At 52.0% G+C, this 22400-nt stretch overlaps 1 protein-coding gene across 1 annotated transcript in view; it reads right to left on the bottom strand.

Annotated features, from left to right (window-relative positions):
- LOC141725814 (uncharacterized) overlaps positions 1–22400 on the bottom strand; it is a 101525-nt gene that overhangs the window by 40179 nt on the left and 38946 nt on the right. The window lies entirely within an intron of this gene.

Raw genomic sequence — 22400 nt, 5'->3', positions numbered from 1 at the left:
GCGCCTCCCGCCCCCCCGCTCACCCGAGAGCTCCGTGCCTGCAGCCGGGGGGGCTCCCAGCACCACCAGTGCCACCAGCAGGGCCCCAGCTGCCGCCCCTCGCCCCATGGCCGGGGCCGGGCAGGGAGCAGCAGCCCCAAAGCAGCCGCGCTGCGCTGGGAGCGCCAGTCCGGAGCAGGGCGGGCTCGGCAGCGCCGCGCGCTCTCATTGGCTGCCGCAGCTTTTGGGGAGCGATCGGCCACGGGCTCTGCCCGGCAACCGATGAGGCAATCCAACGCTCCGAGCTCTCATTGGCTAAGATGCCGCCTGCCTGGGGTCCCATTGGCTGAGGCCTTTCCGGGAGGCTGCAGCCCCGGAGGGGTTTTTTTTGGCGAGGGAGAACCTTGGGGCGCTGGGCAGGTGGGAGTTCAGGTGAGCCCAGCAATGCGTGCCCAGGTGCGCGGCATCTCAGGGGTGCCCGTGGCGAGCGGTGACGCCGGCCTGATGCCAGGCACCCCCAGAGCCGCTCTGTCCCTACCCCCGCAGCCGCAAAGGGACAGAAAATGCAGCCGAGGGTTCCTGCGTGGGGACAAGGACCGGGAGAGATCCCGCAGCAAATCCCACATGGGCACAACAGACCCGACCTGGGAACACGGAGGGAATTTATTACCAACCGAATCAGCAGCACAAGGAGAAGGGAAAGAAATCTCTCCAACACCTTCCCCCTACCCAACACAGATCGCCCAGAACAGGGGTCACCAGGGCTTTGCCCAACGGGGGTCACTGGGGATCATCCAGCGCGGATCCTCCCAAGGGGGATGGAGCTGGAGCAGCGCATGAAGCTCTTCCCACACTCAGGACACTCGCAGGGCCTCTCCCTGGTGTGGAAGTGCTGGTGAGTGACGATCTCTGAATCCCACCTGAAGCTCTTCTGACACACCAAGAATTCCAAGGGCCCTTCCCCAGTGTGGATCTTGTGGTGCTTGCTGAGGTCGGAGGTCCCACTGAAGCTCTTCCCACATTCCCCACACTCCCAGGGCCTCTCCCCAGTGTGGATGTTCAGGTGTTCCATCAGGCTGGAGCTGGAGCTGAAACCCTTCCCACATTCCAAGCATTTGTGGGGCTTCTCCCTGCCATGAGGCTTCTCCACCAGCTCTGAGCTCTGGCTGCATCTCCGGCCGCCTTCCTGGCTCAGGGGGGCTCTTTCCTCCTCACCCCTCCCTGGGCTGGGTTTGCAGCCCCTCCTCGTGAGGGATCTCTGGGACTTTTCCTCCTCCTCCATCTGGCCACAGCTTGGGAATGACAAACCCTGGTTTGGGGGAAACCAAGGTGGGAGCGCTTTGGAGTAGAGGCTCCTCCTGGCCTGGTCCATCTCTGGAACTCAGCAGGAGTCTTGTGTCCATGAAAAGCTCCACATATCAAGATTCAGCCTGAAAAAACTCTCCCAGGAGTTCCCTATTGCTCATCTCTCCACTTTTGGGGTTCCAGAAGTTTCCTTTCCTTGGGATCATGGGGGTCCAATGGCTCCAGGGGTTCTCCATTCTCCGGCGTCCTGCTTAGGGATGATCCAGGGGCTTTTGGGGGTCCATGGGGTCCCTTCTCCCCTGATGCTCTGCTTTGAGGTCCCAGGGATCCCAGGGGTCCCTCCTCTCCAGGCTCCCCCCCTTTCCAGTCTGCCGGGGCCCCCCAGCTCTGGGATCGCCCCTCTCTGCTCTCCACACTCTGGGGCTCCCAGGGGTTCCCCTCCTCTGCTCTCCCGGGGGTCCCCAGGACCAATGTCCTCCCCTGCCCATACTGGGAAATGGCTACGTGGGCCCCCAAAGATCCCCCAAGGGGCTCAGCTTTGGGCTCCTGCAAGATCCAAACCTACACACACAGAGGAAAAAAACCTCCCAGGGACACCACATGATATTTGGGGCTCAAATCCACAACCTGTGAGCTCCAAACACACCCCAATAAGAAAACCCTCTCAGGGACCCCCCCGATGGATTTGGGACCAGTTCCCCCTCCCCGCTCTCCTGCAGGACGAGCTGGGGGCGATGGTCCCGCGGCTGCAGCCACAGGGGACACTGGAACCTCCTGTTCCTCCTGCTCCTGCTCCTGCTCCTGCTCTTCCTGCTCCTCCTTTTCCTCTCCCCCTCCTCCTCCTCCTCCTTCCTAATCCCACCTCCTCTCCAGTTCCTGCTTTCTGTGTGTTTAGACTGGAGAACCTTGCTTGCATTTAGAACTAGGACAAAGATCCCAGATGGAACATGGCTTGCTGCTTTTAGTCAGAAGCATCAGTGACTAAAGGTCACGTTTCCTTTGGTTCGGTGCCGTCCTTGTTCCTCCTCAGTGCTCAGGCTGGGCTGTGGGGTGTCCTTGTTTGCTGCATTTTCCGAGTTCCTCTTGCACCCTTTGGGCCGTAGGCTGTGCCCTGGGAGGGTTCTTTGTGCTCCTTTGTGACACAGGAGAACCTTCCAGGCGGTTTCTGCGTGAGCTGCTGCTGGGATGTCACAGGAACAGCGCCACATCCCCGTGGTGTTCCCGTTGCTGTGGGACACGGAGGCCTCAGTGCCCAGAGTGGCTCTGGGCTCGCTGCCGGAGGATCCTCCTGCCCGAGGCATTCTCAGCAGCCAGCCCAGCCCTGACGGGTGTCCGTCTGTGCTTGCAGGGCTACAGGCTGCAGACGTGTGCAGCGCAGCCAAAATGATGCAGCACGTGGCTGCTGCAGTTTGCACTCTGTACTCTGTGGCTTATTCGGGGTATTTTTTAACCCACTTGGCATGTAAGTCAAGGTTTTCCCTCGGTGCAGCATCTGTGGCTTTGGGCTTGCTGTGTGCTTTCTGTTCTTCCTCTGCAGCTGAGCTGACTTTGGAACCAAATTGCCATGAAGACACCATTGCTTTGGGAGAGCTCCTGCCAGCAGCTGCAGCTGAAAAAGGGGGTGTCTGCAGCCAGCAGGGCGTGCACGGCATCTGCAATGAGCCCTGGGGGGTTCTGTTCCCTCAAGCAGGGAGTCTGTGCCAGCAGAGCCTGGAACTCCCTCCCTTTGCTGCTCCAGCCAAGAACTGACCCAGCCCAGTATTTTGTGCTGTTCTCTTGCTTGCTGTGGGAAGGGACTGTGGCTCCTGGAGGAATGCTGTGAAAGCAAAATGCTCTCTCGGGGTTGTCTTGCTCCGTGGCATTTCCCACCACTGGCAGTTTTTCTCCTAACAGCATCTGGTTCATGTTCCCTCTCCCGTTGCAGGGCACCTCATGTCTGGATTCCGAGCAGCTCCTCCTTCGGTGAGTGGGAAAGGAACCTTTGATATTTGGAATTGTGCAGCAAGGTGTGAGCTCGGCATGTGGCAGCCCAGTGCCAGCCTGGGAGGCTGAAGGAAAGTTCCTGTCAGTGCCTGCAGCAGCAACAGCAAAGGAATTCCCATCAGTTTTCTCCTTTTCTGCTGAAGAGCTTTTGAAGAGCTGCAGGTCTGGTTTTGCAGGCAGAGGATTTCTTGCTGGCTTTAGCCATGGTGGAATATCAAATTCCCAACAATAAGTGGCAATGTTGATTTAAGCCCATTGTTAGTTGGAACAGCTCCAAACCCAATTTCTGCTTAGTGCAGCTGGATGTGCAGCTGAGGATAAATAAGGTGATAACTGAGATAGAACTTCCCATCCCTCACGCAGCCATCTGTCCTCAGGGCACAAAAGCAGCACCAGCACCTCCTGGGGCTCCCTCAGCTTCCAAAGAGGAAGCCAAAGAGGAGGAAGACAGCAGTGAGCTTCCCGCTGCTCTGGGGGCCGATGGTGAACTTCCCTCAGTGCCGGGAGATGACAGTGAACTTCCCACTGCTCTGGGAGATGAGGGCGAACATCCCGCGGTGTGGGAATGCAACGGCGAGGCTCCCGCGGGGTGGGACAAGGACAGGGGACATCTCCCGGCGTGGGACGAGGACGGTGGATGTGCCCTGGTGTGGGACCAGAATGGCCAAGCTCCCATGGAGTGGGATGAGGATGGAGGACATCCTGTGTCTTGGGAAGAGGAGAGTGGGAAGTGGACAGTGAGCATCCCTGGGCTTGGAAAGATGATAGAGAAGCTGCAGCATTTTGGGAAGAGGATGGAGAAGCTGCAGCATTTTGGGAAAAGGGTGGAGAACCTCCCTCTGCTTGGGAAGAGGACAATGAAGCTCCCTCCGCTGTGGGATCCTGGGCTGAACATTCTGACAGCAGCACAGCCCTGCAGCCAGAGGGGAGAGGGGAGTGCTGCCTGATGCAGCTGAGTACGTCTGCTCTGTCCCTGGGTGCCCGAGCAGGTGCTGTGTGTGTCTGGGCATCGGCTGCACCCAGGGTTGCTCTGCAGCTGAATGTCACCGAGCCATTTATTGTCCTTCCCCAGCTGACACCAAGGGGCTCACGGCCCCAGGGAGCGGGGCTGGTTCTGGCTCTGCTGCAAGGCGGTCTCTCACTCTGGGAGGGAGCGTCTTCCACGTTTTTTCTTTCAGGGAACACCGTGAGCAAGGCGGAGCCTGCCCAGAAATACCTGGAAGTGGAGCAGATTGGCCAAGGGTAAGTGCACGGCAGCTGCTTCTGCACAAGCAGGGCTGGGGGTTGTGCTGGTGCAGGATCAAGTGAGGGGTCAGGAGAGACCAAAGCACCTTCAGGCACTGGGCTACCATCCTGCTGTCTCTCAGTCCTGATCAGGATTGATAACTGTGGTCAGAAGGCGCCGTCAAAGGCCCCTGAGGCTGGCAGTGTCCTGCCTGCAGCAAGGAGCAGGACCTGGAAGATCTTCTGTCCCTGGAACTGGATTGCCTAAAAGAGCAACTCACCATCTGGTGACTGTCAGAAAACAGTTCTCAAGAAGATTTCTTTCAAATATTTTCCTTCAAAAAATATCCACTGGCCAGGATTACCAACCTAATGGTTTAGAAACAGAAACCACAGATGAACTAATAAGTGCTCTACTCTAGCACAGGTAGCAGACCCCATACATTCAGTAACAGACACAGAGTTGATGCACTCTGGGGGAAAATGCATCACCTGCCTGATGGCAGGGCCCTTGTGGAACCTGCAGGTCTTAGGCAGGAAATGGAAAAGGATGAAATGCATTCTTTTCCAGTTCTTTAGACACCTGTCCGGTTTTCGGCTGTTTGGATGGCCTGGAAAGGCCCGGGGTGGCCCTGGGGCAGCCCGCGCCTCAAAGGAACAGAAGAGGCTTCAGTTCCTCTCTCGGTCTCCGTGTTTACCAATTGTTTATCTAAAAGATTTTCCCTCGGCCCGACAGAGGTCCGCTCAGCAGCCAGCCATGAGCACACTCCCCTCCCCTCCGGGCGGTCACCTATCTTTATACCCAAAGTTACGTATACAATATTTATCATTTTTCCCCAATACCTTTCACCCTTATTGCCCAGTGCACTTTTAGTAACAACCAATCTCAAAGTGCCACCATCACCACAGAAGATGGAGGAGAAGAAGAAGAAGAAGAAGAAGAAGAAGGACAGGACACGCCCCAATTCCTCCATCTTACTTCTCTAAACCCCCCTGTACAGAAATCCTAAACCCTGTGTTTCACTCTCTAACTAACTAATCCCTTCACCATTCACCCCGGTGAAACCCTCCTATCCTCATACAGGTGTCGTCTCCCGTGTAGGATCAAAGTCCAGCCACCAGACACTTCTGGCAACATTCCAGGACTCCCGAGCCCCCCAAGGGTGGTCTCGGTGACTCGGCACCTCAGTCCTGAGGTGCTGAGATCCCACATCTCCCCCTTCTGTTTGCACCAAGAAAACCTCTTTTATTACCCGATTCATGGCGCGTTTTAAACATACAAATATACATGGGACGACAAGTATGAGGACTAGGAGAACTATCAAAACATAGAACCCTACCCTTAAAACTTCTCTCCAAATGGGAGAGATGTCAAAGAAATCTACCAGCTGATCGATCCATGATCCTGTGATCTCGCCAAGCTTATTTATGCTGTCTTTTATATTTTTAATACTTTCATGAATTGACTTTGAATGATCTGAGAGATTCATGCAGCACATCCCTTCAAACTCTTCACACCCATGTCCATGAGCGAGCAATAGATAATCGATTGCCGCTCTGTTTTGAAGAGTCGCCTGTCTTATACCACTAACGTCTTTTAACATGTCATCCAATGCGACAGACACAGATCGTGCATGTTTGCTCAACCAGCAACCCATGCGGTCAATCTGAGTCAAAGCCACCCCTGATGCTGTTTGAGGTGAGAAAATTGCTGTAGCAATACTTGCTTTCTTATCCCAAGAAAATACTTCGTCATTGCAATCTGCCGCATATTTTTCGATTGATCTTTTTCCTCTGTGCCTTTTCTCTCTTAGCATGTTCAAATCAGGCGACAGCATTGAAATTTCCCCAATGCTGCATGGACCTCCCGTGGCATTAGCAGGAATGCCGTGCCAAATTCTGGCCCCGCAAATTAAAAACAAACCCCGTGGCAATTGCACTGGGACTTGGATCGATCCTTCGGTAGTTTTCTCTGTATATTTACATCAAGCTGATGCATTCTTATAAAACTCATGAATGGGAGTCAAATCGATAGTTTTTGCCTTTGTGGCCTTCGGAGCTTCAAACTGCATGCAGAATTCCATTGTCATGGACCCAAAAATCTCCAATTCCTGAGGTTCTGTAGAAGCCACAGGAAGTAGATGTGTCCAAGCACACCACTCTTTCACAGGATTTTCAATGACCTGTGAAATGTTAACTGCGGAATGCCCTGGAACTGGCCATTCGTCCACTGGCAATCCAACCATGCATGCGGAAAATGGTTTTCCTGGCCTCAAATGTGTCAGGCAAATACTATCTAGATTCGCTGCTTGAGCTAAAGTCTCCCATACATTTTGCCTTGGCTGATTAACAGGTAAATCTTCTCCATTGCTTACTGCAATGAATGAAAGGATGATGCACATAAGCATCATGAAACTCATTATTTCACTCTTATATAAAAGTCCCCAAAGTCCTTAGTTTCTTTTTATTTCTCTTCGGAATCGTTCTTTCCGGTCTGAGTCTCGACTTCTGTCTGAGTACTCGTCTCTTTGTTTCTCGGATCAGCGTTCTCGCGTTCTCGCGTTCGGAATGGCTTCACGTGCCGCGCCGACACCCACTTTAGACCTCGATCTGTGGAGATACAAGCGAAACCCTTGCCCCAAGTGATTAGTTTGAAAGGGCCCTCTATTTGTCCTGTCTCTGGGTTTCTGATCAAAACTAAAGGGTTTTCCCTTAGCTTTGCCTGTGTGCTGTTTAGAAAATGTCTCACGATTGGTGGATTAGGTTCCGAGGATGAGCTATTTAGGAAATTCAACACATACAGTGCCTTGTTTAATTTCATGTGAGGTGTTGCCTCTGGTTCACCCCTTCTCTGTCTGTCCAGAAGGGATTTCAGGGTGAGATGTGTTCTTTCAATGATCGCTTGACCTGTGGGTGAATGTGGAATACCAAACGTGTGTCTGACACCCCATCTTGGGTGATACGTTGGACCATTATCTGTTTTTATCTCCTGAGGCACACCTAATGCTGCAAATGCTTGCAGAAAATGTCGGCAAGCATGGTCTGCTGTTTCCCCTGCATGTGCTGAAGCAAAGACTGCACCTGAGAATGTATCCACAGAAACATGAACATTTTTGAGCCTCCCAAAAGATGGATATTTCGTGACATCAGCTTGCCACAACTGAAGACTTTGCAGCCCCCGCGGATTGATGGCTCCGGTGGAAGAAGGTGGCTGCACAAACTGACAGTCTGGACAAGCACTAATGATCTCCCTCGCCTGACTCTTTGTGAGACGAAAGGACTCCATCAGCGCTTGCGCATTCTGATGAAAGAACGCATGACTTAACCTTGCCTGCTCAAAAATGTCCGGAAGTGTTTGCGAAATGGGCATTGTCAACCTGTCCGCTCGAGCATTTCCTTCCGCTAAAAATCCCGGAAGTGTCGTGTGTGCTCTAATGTGTGTGATAAAATACTCTCTTTCCCTGCTCTCTAGCAGTGTTTTCAAGCTCGTCAGATAGGAGTATAAAACCCCATTACTGACTTCTTTCAAGAGCGAACCTTCCAATCTCTTGACCACACCCGCAACATATGCGGAATCTGTCACCAGATTGAGAGGTTGTTTGAACAACTGAAATGCTCAGACAACAGCTGCCAACTCCACAATTTGTGGAGAGCCCTGAACCATCCTCACGTCAGATTCCCAATCCCCTGTCGTTGAGTCTCTCCACGTGATCACTGACTTGTGTGTCTTCCCTGAGCCATCCGTGAACACTGTGATCCCGTCCAAAGGTTCTTCACTTATTCTTGGTTTTGTTTTATAGCATATTTGCGATTGCAGTATTCTATGTTGTGGAAAGTGGATTGTGCAAGTTCCTGGGAACGCTAACAATGCGATTAACAGGTCTTTCGATTGTTGCATTGCCCAATCGAAATAGTCTTGTTTCAAGGGTAACCTGATGATTGAGAATTCTCTTCCTGCCATTGTCAGCAACCTTGTTCTCGCCTTTATGATGATCTGTGCTGCCATCTCCAAATCTGTAAGAATTGTTTTTGCGGGCCTGTGTGGTAGGAAAATCCACTCTATGATTATCAAAGAGTCCTTTTGCGACTCGTCCCATTGGAAGATCAAACCATGGAACTGTGTTTTCTTTCCCAGCACTGCCAACTGAAAAGGCAACGTTGGAACAAATCGATGTGCCTGCCTTTTCTGTATTGCGTCTGCAACTTTCTCCAATTCCTTCTTCGCTTCTTGCGTGAGCGTCCTGGGAGACTGAATGTCTGTGTCTCCTCTCAAAAGATCGAGCAACGCTGGGATGTCGCTGTTTGTGATTCCCAAAACTGGCCTCATCCAGTTGATTTCTCCCAGAAGCTGTTGCAAATCGTGCAAATTGCTGATCTTGGTGCTGATCTCCATTTTTTGAGGTTTTATTGTTCTCTCTGAAATTTTCCACCCTAGATATTTCCAAGGTGCAACCTCTTGAATCTTCGAAATGCTGATTTCCAGACCTGCCTTTTGCACCTCTGCGATCACACAGTCACGAGCTTCTTGCAGCTCCCGTTGTGTTGATGCTGCAATGAGTAAATCATCCATGTAATGAATGATCTTTACCTTTGGAAATTTCTTCTGCGCTGGTGCCAAAGCTCGTGCCACGTACCATTGACAGATCGTCGGAGAGTTTTTTAGACCCTGTGGAAGAATGACCCAATGGTACCGCTGCAGAGGCGTTTCCTTGTTGATACTCGGAACTGAAAAGGCGAATCTCGGAGCGTCATCTGGATGGAGTGGAATACTGAAAAAACAATCTTTGAGGTCAATGACCACAAGCTGCCAATCTCTGGGAATCATTGAGACAGATGGAAGTCCCAATTGAAGCGGTCCCATGTCTTCTATGACTTCGTTGATCTTCCTGAGATCGTGTAACAATCTCCATTTGCCCGATAGTTTTTTCTTGATGACAAACACTGGAGAATTCCAAGGGCTGTCTGTTGGCTTGATGTGTCCCACCTGCAATTGTTCTTGGACCAGGTTTCTCAAAGCACTCAACTTTTTCCGCTCAAGGGGCCACTGATCCACCCAAACTGGATCATCGGTTTTCCATGTCAGCTTCAGGGTGGCGAGTGCTGCAGTGACCCCTACTAAAAATCCACTTTGATCTTCGCACCCCATTGTGCCAAAAGGTCCTGACCCCAGACTGTGATCGGCTTTTGGACAATAAAAGGACAAATGATCGCTGTCTTGTCTCCTGGTCCCGTGACAACGACAGAATTCTCACTTTTGCAGACACAGAGATGCTCCCCCTATGCCTGAGAGAGAACCCAATGGCGCAACCAAGCTCCAACTGTGTGGCCAAAAGATGTACGATATTACCGTTACATCCGCCCCTGTGTCGAGCATACCTCTGATCGCTATTGTTCCGTTCCCACATGTCAACTGGCATGTGAGCGTGGGTCGGTCTCGACCTATGTGCTTCACCCATGTTGCATGTACTTCAACATGTTCCTTCATAGGGAAACCTTCTTCGTCGAAGATTGACATGACCTCTCCAACTGCGTGTGGTGGCAATGCGAAGGCTCTCGCAACCACAGTGTTTTCTGGTACAGTCAATGGTGGACGAAGTGCTCTTGCCAATACTGTCAACTCTGTATTTTTGTCCGCTGAGATAACTGTTGGATAGACAATGAGTCCGAGAATACCGCACTTATGTTGTCCAATTATCAAGAAATCTTGTTTCTTGTAAGAGTCCCCGTGGATACCCGTTGGTATCTCCGCATGACTTTCATCTAGAAAGTATACTAATTTTGAAGCTGCCAATGCGCACTGTGCCCCTGGTGGGAGGAGGTCTGGGTCACTGTGGAATCGGCTGAGGGTTTTGCTGAGGGCGTCTGCTTGTCGCTCACTGATGATTGCCCCGTCTGCTCTTGTGACACCGCCAGTACTTGTGTCTGAGCGCGCCGGCCCGCGCTGCGCTTTGCGTTTCCCGGATGCGGTAACGGATTTCCGTCCACGTCTGTCTGGGAATAACATTCTTTCGCAGAATGTCTTCCTCTTCCGCACCGTGCGCAAACTGGCCTTTCCGCCTTCTGTGCTGGCGCTGGCGTATGTGTTTGTGGACAATTCCTTTTCATGTGCCCAAACTCCCCACATCTGTAGCACTGTCCTCTTGGGGGATTGTTCTTTTTCTGCATCGTCGCAAGAACTTTGTTGATGTTCTCATTCTGTTGATGCAGTAATTTTTCCAGCATCTTTTCCAGTGTCTTGTCCTCTGTTTGCCTTTCTGAATGTCCCTTTAACTGTTTCTCCCATTCCTCTCTTAATTCGTTCTTCACAATCGCTGTGACATGCTGAGGTGTCCCCACCTTGCTGCATGCCTCCACCATCTCTGCCAAGGATGGCCGTCCTGCCATGGCGCTAATCACCTGTTGACAATCCGGGTTGGCATTGCCGAAAGCTAAGCTTTCCAAGAGAGGCCTCTTCGCTTCTTCTATCGTCACCTGTCGATCCACGGCTTGCATGAGTCGATCGATGAACGACATGAATGGCTCTGTGGGACCTTGCCTGATGCAAGAGAACGGGACTTCTGGAGCTCCTGCTGGTGTGATTTGCATGATTGCCATTCTTGCTGCTTCCTTGATGTCACTTAACACTCTTCGTGGGAGCCGCGCTGCTTGTTCCCCTGGGTTGTCATCTGGAGGATCTCCTGCTAACTGTCCTTCTGTGAGGTTCGTGTTTGGTCCACCTTGATATCTGTTCCATAATTCAGCAAGATATTTTCTCCACCTTTTTTCCCAGACAAGGCTTTGCGTGTCAGTGAGAATCATTGCCACAATACTTCGAATATCATATGGTGTGAGATCATATGTAGCGAATGTCCCTCTTAGTAGCTGTTTGAAGTATTGTGAATTCAGCCCAAAAGTTTGAGCCGCCTTCCCAAAATCTTTAAGTATCTCATGACCCATCCTTTCCCACCTTGGATTCTGCCCTTGGGCATCATATGTCACTGGCATTGTCAGATCTCCTGATCCCGGAAATAAATGCTTTTCCTTTGCCAATGCTTTTCTAATTCGCTTCCAATCCATCGTCTTCACCGGCTCTTGAAATTCCTCTTCTTGAGGTTCCGCTGGGATTTGCATAAATAATGGTATTGTGGATGTCACTGGTGATTCATCACGTCTCATTTCTCACCTTGAGGTTTTTGGCCTCGCTCCCAAATCTGAAAAGGAAGCTCAAGGATCCTGTTGATATTTCTTTTTTGCTGTGTCAACTGAATGCAAGAAGCTCTTAGCTGCTTCTGCTGCTGACAGCATCCATGTAGGAACCCCTTTCGATGCTGTGATCCTTATGACATCTTCTTCTTGTAGCTGTTCTTCATCTGAGCTTTCATCATCTTCATGAAACCCTGAAGTCGATGGATAATCCCTTTGTTGTGTTGGCATTGTTTTCTCTAAAATGCTTTTCTTTTTATATAATGTTGGAAAAAATTGCTGCATTGTTGCAGTCTCGCCACGAGATGGCGCTGTGGCTCCGCCGACCCGATCCGGCATGTCGTGCACTTCTGTCTTCCTGCCACCAGGTGGCGCTGTCACCGGCCTCCCTGGCTCGGATGACGGAGCGTGCTCGACTGCTCCTCTTCCGGCCGGCTGCCATGCTGGCAGCCCCGTTTGAGACCGTGTTTGCTTGGCTTTTAATTCAGCTGAAATTGGGGTTTGAACACCAGAACGTCTCCCTTGAAGGGGTGAGTCTTGGACTCCGAGGGTTTTAACCAAAGGCACCAAGTCTGGAGAGGGTGTGGCTCCCCGGGATGTGGACACCCGAGCATGGCCCCTCCTTGCCCGAGACGTCACAGGGGGTCTGGCCCGCCCCCGCCCGCGCTCTATTCTCTGCGCATGCGTGCTCTCCGAGCTGCTCCCTGTCTCTCCCGAGCTAACGCCACTCTCTCCCCCTTGTTCCACCTCCGAGGTCTCCTCCCCTTGGTCTGCCCCTGACTCTGTCTCCTCCTCCTCTGACGCATGTTCACTCCTCCCCTCGCCGGTCTGTGCAGCCCCCCTCCCCCCGGCACCCGGGAACGCTCCGCGATCCAGGCTGATCTGCGCACCGGGTCCGACGTCATAATCGCGCGTCTCCTGCGTCTCACCATGGCAGCCTTCTGGGGTTGCGCAAATTCCCCTATTTCGCTGCCCGTTTCAGACGCCCCCGTGCTGGTATGTGTCTCCCCCCCCGGGTTTTTGCGAGTTTCGCCCGCTGCGCGCGTTTCTGCATCCCTGCTGGCCCCCGGGATGGCTGCCGCCTCCGGCCCTGAGCTGAGGAAAGCTGCACGAAAACACGTGTCTCTTGCTATCTCTTCACCCGCGCTCCCCGCCTGCTCCGCCGCGCCGCGAGAAAGCTCCCCCCCCGGATCCCTTCTCTCCCCCCTGCTCCCCCCCTTCTGCTCCTGAGTCCTCCATGCTCTCTGGAGTTTCAGGACGCTTTAGGAGTTTCCTGGGGTTTCTGGGTCTTGAGACCGGGTGTTTTAATAATATTTCTTGCTCTCTTTCTTCGAGAGCCTTTTTTTCCTGGCTTCTTAAGGCCAGAGCTAATTTTTTCCCGGAGTCTTGCTCCTTCCCTCTTTCTGAGGGCCCTGCAGCTTTCTGCTGCTTCTCCCGGCACTTCGTTTGCATCGATATGCCTTCTAACATTATCCTTGCTGGAGAGAGCAGTTTTAACGCTGTCTCGTCCTTTTTTGTTGCTAAGAAATATAAATGTCTGTTTATCTCCTGCCAAAACCCCACTTCGAATAGCAGGTATGTTTCTGCCAGTGGGTAGTTTAGCCTTGCCCATAACAATAATTGTTTTAATTCTTTCTTTGGAATCCCTTCTGTATATGCTTGGGTCACGCCTTGTAAGGCGGACAAAATTTCCCGTTGTTCCTGGGAAAGTGTGCCCCCCATGTTCTTATTTCTGGACCTTCTTACCAAATCTATCGTCAGGGCAGTCCGGAGGTCTCAATCTCTGTCCAGCAGATCACGAGAGGTGGTCCCAGAGGCGCCTTCCTGGTTCCGGTCCGGGCTGTTCTGCTACGAATTGTCTTCAGCAGAAGCTGAGAGATGGAATTCTCAGTGACTGCTGTTTTTTTTTTTTTGTTTTTTTTTTTTTCAGGCTTCTCTCCTCAGGAGTTATCAGTGCTCTCCTGGGAACTCGTCTAAGATCGGAGCTGCCCCCTTCGCTCTTCTGCTCTTCAGGGCTTTGAGGCTGCTCCCCCCCCGAAAGGTTTTGGTAGGAGTTCGAGCTCACCCAGTGGAAGCCAGTTGTCCGGTTTTCGGCTGTTTGGATGGCCTGGAAAGGCCCGGGGTGGCCCTGGGGCAGCCCGCGCCTCAAAGGAACAGAAGAGGCTTCAGTTCCTCTCTCGGTCTCCGTGTTTACCAATTGTTTATCTAAAAGATTTTCCCTCGGCCCGACAGAGGTCCGCTCAGCAGCCAGCCATGAGCACACTCCCCTCCCCTCCGGGCGGTCACCTATCTTTATACCCAAAGTTACGTATACAATATTTATCATTTTTCCCCAATACCTTTCACCCTTATTGCCCAGTGCACTTTTAGTAACAACCAATCTCAAAGTGCCACCATCACCACAGAAGATGGAGGAGAAGAAGAAGAAGAAGAAGGACAGGACACGCCCCAATTCCTCCATCTTACTTCTCTAAACCCCCCTGTACAGAAATCCTAAACCCTGTGTTTCACTCTCTAACTAACTAATCCCTTCACCATTCACCCCGGTGAAACCCTCCTATCCTCATACAGGTGTCGTCTCCCGTGTAGGATCAAAATCCAGCCACCAGACACTTCTGGCAACATTCCAGAACTCCCGAGCCCCCCAAGGGTGGTCTCGGTGACTCGGCACCTCAGTCCTGAGGTGCTGAGATCCCATTTCTCACCTCAGGTTTTGAACTAAGAGAATTCAGTGTGGACATTTGGGATTTACTCCAGCCCAATTCCTTCGTGTTGGGTCTCAGTATTCTCTTGCACACCTTGCATGGCAGAGGGCTGGTGGCTGCTGTGCTGGTGTTGGAAGGGTCGATGAACCCAGGTGTTTGTGAACGCTGCAGGCAGCAGAGATCTCCTGTCTGGGCTGGGTTTCACTGCCAGGGCCTAAAGTGCTGCTTCTTTCTTCTCTGCTCTTTTGTCTCCAGGGCTTTCGGAGCCGTTTCTAAAGGACTCAACAGGGCCCCTGGAGGAGAGGTCAGTGCCAACACACCCAGCACGGCTGGCAGCTCTGCAGGGCTTTCCCCTCTGCTGGGAGCTGTGGCTGCAGCTCTGGGGGCCTGCAGAGCTTTCCTGCCCAGGCTGCTCCTCTGAAGGCAGTGTCAGCCTGCAGAGCACAGCTGGGACAGACTTGGTCCTTCTCAAGTGCCCAAGGAATGCAAGGAGGGCAGCGGTGTCTATCAGAGCAGGACACCCTGGCTTGGTCTTCATATCTAAAAGTGTGAATGCATCAGCTGCTGGAGACTGAGGTCCAGTTTATCTTCATGCCAGCCTCAGACAGGAACATTATTTAGCAGTTTTTCCATCCTGCCTTTCATCTTCAGAGGGAACCTCAAGCCCTAATTAGGGAGAGATCCTGCTTGGGCTCAGTTTGGGGTATTAGTCCTACTTCAGCTGTTCACAGAGGGAGACGGAGAGAAATGAGAAGATGGATGTCCAGAGCAAAGCTCTCTCCTAAATCCTGCAGTTGTGTTTGGGTCTGGTGTCAGTGACAGCCTGTGACAGGGATCACCTGAGCAATGGGTGTGTGTGTTTGCTTTGTTGTGCAATCCCAAACAGAGCAGTTGGATCTGAAATCATGACCAAATCCCATAGAATTGCTAAAGGATTCCTGGCTGTTTTACTCTGTTTTCACAGAACCAGAATTACCTCCTGCTGGCAAAATGTGTTACAGTAATAATAATAATAATAATAATAATAATAATAATAATAATAATAATAATAATAATAATAGTGTTGAGGCCATTAGAGAAGACTGTAGGTGCAGAGAATGTTGTTAGAGCTTTGAGGCTGACGGCTGAGGGACCATTTCTGCAGAGCTTGCAAGGCCCAATGTCTCTGGCCATGTGTCCTGTAAGCAGCCCCCAGCTGGCAGAGCAATGGGCTGTGGCAATGGCCCTTGCTGAGCTCTGGTGTCCCATCCCAAGGCAGCTGGGCACAGCCCGGCTCCGTCGCTCCACAAAGACTCGCTCTGTGTTTGCTGTGGCCTCCTGGCACAGACTCCTGCAATTAAAGGCTGCAATGTCCCTTCACGTGGCCATAAAGAAAATGAGTCTCAGAGGGCAGAACAGGGAACGAGCTGTGAATGAGATCCTGCTCCTGAAGGACAAGAAGAACCCCAACATTGTCAACTCTTTGGACAGGTGAGTGCTTCAGCTCTTATCCCGTGCCTGGGCTCTGCATTAGCCTTTCCTGGCATCCGGAGTCTGTAGCCTGTTTGGAAAATGCCTGACCCAGCCACATCTTCCCAAAATAACAGCCTGGCAGTTCACTCCCTCCATGTGCTTTTGTTGCTTTGCTTTGGTTTTTCCTTCAAGTTCCTCCCCAGCTTCCAACAAGTGCTGATGAACCACAGCAGAAATTATTTCCCTTGGCTTCTTCTTCCCAGCCCTTTTCCATTGCTACAGATGCCAGGAAGATCAGGTTCTTGTTTCCAGAAATGCCTCATTTGCCCATTTTTCACTGGCCTTGCCTGTTTCTGAAGGGACTTTCTGAAAGATTTTCTGACTGCTTTTGTCCCAAGTGCTGCACAGCCTCCTCCCCTGGATAACCCTGGCAGTTGTGTTGCCTTGTTCTGCAGGGAATGGTGGAACTGATGAGTTCAGGAGCTGAACCAGCTGGGGCCAAGGGTTGTGGTTCCACATTGATCTGGGCTGTTGCTAAACTGCATTTTTCACCTGCTTGCCATCTAAGGCCTCTCCTTTCTCACAGGTGTCTCCTTCTCCTTTAGACTGTGCAGATTCCAAGGGCTGTGCAGCCTGGCAGGAATGTCTCTCCATCTGATTCTGTCCTCATTGACAAGTGACCTGGAAACAAAACTCCACTCCAGGTTTTTCCATGGGGGAATTGAGCTCTGCACATCCATCTCCATGCCATTGCTTTCCTCTTCCAGCTTCCTTGTTGATGGAGATCTCTGGCTGGTGATGGAATACATGGATGGAGGAACTTTGCAGGACGTTGTCAGACAGACACACATGGCTGAAGGAGAGATGGCAGCTGTCTGTTGGGAGGTGAGGGATCCTGCTTGTCACTCCATGGCTGGGACACGATGGTCCTTCCAAACAGGGCGTGAGAACAGCAGTGGCTCCATGCTCAGGGCTTTGTTTCTGTGTTGGTTTTATGAGCTGTAGAAGAAAGAGCCTCTGCAGTGAACGGCCTGCCAGCATCACTGCACTTCTGCTCTGTTCTTGTTCTCTCTCCTGCTGTTGTGGTACTCTCTGTCTGGTTTGGATTTGATTTGCTGTTCTCAGCTTTGCCTTTTTACCGTTTGCCTGGAGCTTGTGTGCACTGCACTCCTGGCCTGTCACAGCAAAGCTGCTGCGGGCACAATTCTGAACTGTCCTTTCTTGTGTGATGTATTCTGGCCATTGGTTTTTGCCCTCATGTTTCTTGTTCTCTCTCAGTGTCTGCAGGGCCTGGATTTCCTCCATTCCAAGCAGGTGATCCACAGGGATCTGAAGAGCTCCAACATCCTCCTGGGCATGGATGGCTCTCTCAGGGAATCAGTAAAAGCCACTGCATGAAAGCTGAGAGTTTCTTGAAGGGTCCAGTTCCATCTTTCCTTGGGTACAGCCCTGAGGACTTTTCCAGCTGACTTCACTATTGCACTCTCAGACTGAGAGTGGGGAATCTTGGTGCTTGGTTTCCCCATTCCAGCTGCCTTTGACAGGGTTTGTTTCTGTCCTCAGCTGATTTTGGCCTCTGCACTCAGCTCAGCCCTGAGCAGGACCAGCGCAGCTCCATGGTGGGCACTGCTCACTGGATGGCCCCAGAAGTTGTGACCAGATCTCCTTATGGCCCCAAGGTGGACATCTGGGCCTTTGGCATTGTGACCATCGAGATGGTGGAAGGAGAACCACCTTACTTCAGGGAAACGGCGGCCATGGTAAGAGGCAAATTCTGCAGTGGCTGCAGAGGCCTGTGAGCACAGGGGGACCCTGCACTGGGAGCAGCAGCTGGAGGTTTCTGCACATGGGAAGGGAATGCCCAAAGGACTCCAGCCCCAACACAGACGAAGATTCTGCAACCGCCAGCAACAATTTTCTTTGGGATTTATGTTGTTGCAGCTCATCTGGCTGTGAGGATTACCTGGAAATGCGAAGCAAGTGCATCAGGTCTAATGTTGCCTTGCAAGAAAACCCCAAACCAACCCCAAATCCCAGCCCCAAGGACATCAAGATTTCTGCAGGAGCTTCTAAAAGACATTTTGCAAGTTGATCTTCCCCCTGATTCTTCTCACTGGGAAACTTGTCTAAAACCTGAAGATGATTGTTTAACATTCTCATAGTCTAATGTATTTCTTTCCTAGTCCAAGCTACTTTCTCTGTGTCACCAAGCCTGAGATTTCAGCATCACAAACCTCCTGTGTCTTGCCTGGCAGTCTGTGGGATGGGGCATCAGGAATGCATTTACTTGAGTGTCAGTGGCACTGCAGAGATGCACTTGATGTAAGAATCCTCTGAAATAACACAGGCAGACCACACTGACTCTGGAAAATGGCCTGTAAAGCTAGTGTCCACATTTGGAGAAGCAAAATGTGTTATTTCTGATGGAGGTTCCTACTGACAGAGTCAGCCAATGCAACTGGCACTCAAGGCGAGGTCATTTGGATGTTGCAGTGGCTGTGGCAGTCCCAGGGTTTGGGTTTTTTGGCTGGCATAGCAAAATGAGCTGTGAGCAGCATCTGTGGCAGGGAGGAAAGTGCCCCTGGAGCTGGGGCTGAGGCCCGGGGTGGATGTGAGCCCGTGTGGGTGTGAAGGGAGCTGGCAGAGCGCTGAGTTTGCTTTCCCTGCAGGCTCGCGCTCTGATCCGGCAGAACGGGAGCCCGCAGCTGCAGCAGCCCCGGCGCCTGTCGGCTCTGCTGCGGGACTGCCTCGAGTGCAGCCTGGAGCCGGACGAGGAGCGGCGCTGGGCTGCCCAGGAGCTGCTGCAGGTGAGGGCCAGGGGCTGCAGGGGAAGCAGCAGCGCCAGGGAGGGCTTTTCTTGTGGGGCCCCCTCCGACAGTCTCCAGTCTGGCTGCGTTCCACATGCAGAGCAAGCAGAATCCTCGCCTGCTGTGGCTTGGCAGGCTCCTTTGGAGCTCATCTGGGCCTGGTGCCCCACAGCGAGCAGGGATATCTTCAAGCAGCTCAGGGGGCCCAGAGCCCTGCCTGACCTGAGCTTGGATGTTTCCAGGGACGAGGCACCTCCCACATCTCTGGGCACCTTCTGTCAGTTTTTCCCCACTCTGCTGGTTAAAAAATTCTTCCTTAGATCCAATCTGAGCCTGCTTCCCTCTCCTGAGTTTCAAAGCATTTCGCTTTGTCCTGTTGCAACAGAGCCTGTGAGGAACTTGACTCTGGAAAGTAACAGTTCATTTCTTTCCTTTTTATCCTTTGGGCAGCACCCATTTTTATCATCAGCCAAGCCTCTCTCCAGCCTGACCCCTCTGATCACTGCAGCAAAGCAACTGAGGGAGCAGCAGAGGAGAGGAAGCCCTTGAGAACAGCTTACAGTTACAGTAGACAGGACAAGTAGTTAGTTATGGTTGTTAGCACTGGTAGTTAGTTATGGTAGTTAGCACTGTAGTTTGTTATGGTAGTTAGGACAGCCTGTTTGTTATGGCAGTTTTTTGAATAAAAACTCTCTTAACCCTCAACTGCCTTGCCGTGTCCCTTCCTCGTCCCGCTGTGCCTCAGCTGCCCGGAGCAATGTGAGGGGAGAGCGGGCCCAGCCTGGCCCAGAGCTGAGCCCCAGCAGAGCCCTGGCAGAGCCCAGAGCAGCCTCGGCACCTGCAGAGTCAGCCTGGAAGGAGGCGCTTGGAGCCTTCTCGGCTGCACCCGGCTCTTGGTTACAAACTGGGTGTGCTGGAAAATGCCACCGGCTCTGCACGAGGGCAGAAGGGGCCCGGGGAAGGCCCAAGTGCTCCATGCAAGGGAAAAATCTGCCCTGGGTTTGTTATAAGTAACTGGGTAGTGTTGGCTTTTGCTATTATGTACTGACTTCTGCAAAATATTCTTAATCACACGGATTTTGATAGAGTGCAGTTTGTAAACACTTTTAACTTCTTTTGCTCTAGTAAAATTTGTCAGTTTTTTGTGGCCAATGCCCTGGCCCCTGTGTAGCTCATATTCTCAGAACGTCATTTATGGATGATATTTGAGTTTGTGGAGAGTGTGAAAAACATACATTATCGTTTTGTCTTTTGCAAAATATTAAAGTGGATGCCATGTGTTGTGCATTAGAATGTTAACTTTTGCAGAAGTAGCTGTAGTTGTGAAATAATAATTAATGCTTTTATTTTTGTAAATAACTGACAATAACACTTCAGAGATATTTGTGAAATAGCTAATGTTCATTTCAAGTACTTGTGGAAATAGCTAAAACCCTCTGCATGGTCAGACAACATTTAAGGAAGGGATGTGATGAGGACCCCTGCCCCTGACCCTTCCACTGTCAATAACTGTCACCTGCTGAAACCACAGAACAGGGGCCCTTGTGAGGGAGTGACACACAACCCTCAAAACAGCAATCCACGATTCCTGCACGTGCTCTAACACGGTGAGTTGGGGGTCAAACCAACCTAAAGAATTTCTGGAACATGTAAACAAGTTCAAAGAAATGTTTGAATCTGTATAATCATTATGAGTATGTATTTGAACAACACAACGGAGAAACTGGACAAGAAGAGTTGCTGTGGTTAACCGGTGTGCCTCTGGCCATCACCAAGCACCCAGCGCTGTTACTGATTTGTCCCTTATTATTCCTTATTAAACTTTCAAAAATTGTAAAGAGTGAGGCTCCTTTGTCACAATACCCAATATGCTCACCCCTTGATCTTCCCCTAAAGCCAGGATTTGTCAATCCTAAACTTTGTCTGGATGGAGGAGAAGGATGCTGTGAGGAAAAGGAAGATGCACTGGTGTGGAGGCCCATGGGAGTCTCAATCTCCCACCCTTGGGGGACTGGTCTCCAATAAGAAGAATAAATTTCAGGGTTATGGAGAGAAGCTTGCTTCTCCCATAGACCTTTGCAAGTACATGCTGATTTCTGGGAAGTTATGTTACTCCATAGGCCCATTGGCCTAATTACCCTAGTTCACCCCCTGTTACCCATTTCTGGTTAGTCCTTAGAATGTTCTCCCTCTCTGTCCCTCCATTGGCCCTAATTTACTGCATTCCTCTGCCCCTGTTTCCCCATTAGCCGACCCGACCCTTAACTCCTCCTTTGCACCATTTTCCCCCATATCCATTGGACCCAGACCCTCAGCTCCACCCTCACTACCCCATGTAAAAACCCCCTGTGCCCTCAGCTTGCACCCTGTCTTTGTCCCTGGGCCCTGCTCAGCTGTGTCCCCTGTTCCTGTACCAATAAACCCAGTTTACTGCAGATCATACCCAGACCCATCCTGCCGACTTTGTCAGCTTTATAAAGCAGCCGTGAGCTTCGGGCTCCGGAGTGCCGGACGCTCCAAGGGCCTCGGCAGCGCCAGGACGCTCCAGGCTGGGACAGCCAGGCAGGGCAGGAGGAATCACTGCCCCTTTCCCCTCTCTGCTGCTCCATCTCCCAGCCCAGCATCGCTGCAGGACAGCCTCACTGCCAACGCCATCCTGCCAGGGATGGACTGGGGGGATCTCCTTCCCCTTCCCTCTGCCATGGAGGCAAATCCCATCTGCTCCTTGTCCACCCTCCTTCCTCTCCTCATTCTATCCTTCATCCATCCACGTTCCTTTCCCATCTCTTTCTCCCTTGTTCCTTCTTCTTCCTTCCTCTCCTCCTGCCTTTTCCTTTTCCCTTCTCCCTGTCTCTTCCTCTCCTTGTCCTTCCTCCCCCAGGCACTGAGCTGCGGACAGAGACCAGGGAGAACAAATCCCTGCCACAGAACCTCGTGGAAGAGGCCATTTGGAACGGCTGCACGGCACAGGAATCCAGTGGGGAGGAAAAGCGCCAGAGATCCCACACGAGGAGGGGCTGCAAATCCAGCCTGGGTAGTTGTGAGGAGGTAAAACCCTCCCTGTGCGGGGAAGGGTGTGGGGAAGGTGAGAAGAGCTTCAGGGAGAGCTCAGCCTATTCCTGGTGCCTCCAAAATTGGCGGTGCCAGATGCAGAGATCCAAGGGGCTGCAGAGTTACCCCTGCAGATCCACGAGGATGCAGAGATCCCCCTGCAGATCCATGGGACTGCAGAGATCCCCCTGCAGATCCACGGGCCTGCAGAGATCCCCCTGCAGTCCCCGGAGCAGCCACGCTGAGCACTGCAATGCCTGAGAGGAGGCTGTGATCCCGTGGCCAGAGGGCCCCGCTGGAGCAGCCTGTCCTGGCAGGACTGACCCCGGGGCACGCTGACCCACGCTGCAGCACTTGGAGGGGGCTGTTCCCCATGGGATGGACTCAGCTTGAAGTTCCTGGAGAAGTCTCTGGTGGGAGAGAGCCCAGGGTGCAGCAGGGGAACGACTCCTGTCCCTGAGCAGAGGGAGAAGCCCCGGGGCATGAACAGAGCCCGGCCCCATTCCCTGCCTGCGGCACTGCCGCGGTAGAAGGTGCAGCTGGAAGGAGGGAGGCGTGGGGGAAACCTAGATTTAAGGCTCTTCACTTACTCCTCATTATCCTGCTCTGAGTTTTTGGGGTTTTCTGTGATAAAACTCTCCCATCCCCCACTCATTCACAGAGGTTTGGGGCGGTTTTCCCTTTTTGGGGGAAATCAAAGTGATGCACTGAT

Source organism: Zonotrichia albicollis, chromosome 31 (genome assembly GCF_047830755.1).
Source record: "Zonotrichia albicollis isolate bZonAlb1 chromosome 31, bZonAlb1.hap1, whole genome shotgun sequence".
Lineage (NCBI taxonomy): Eukaryota > Metazoa > Chordata > Aves > Passeriformes > Passerellidae > Zonotrichia > Zonotrichia albicollis.
This window is presented reverse-complemented; position numbering and strand designations above follow the sequence as displayed.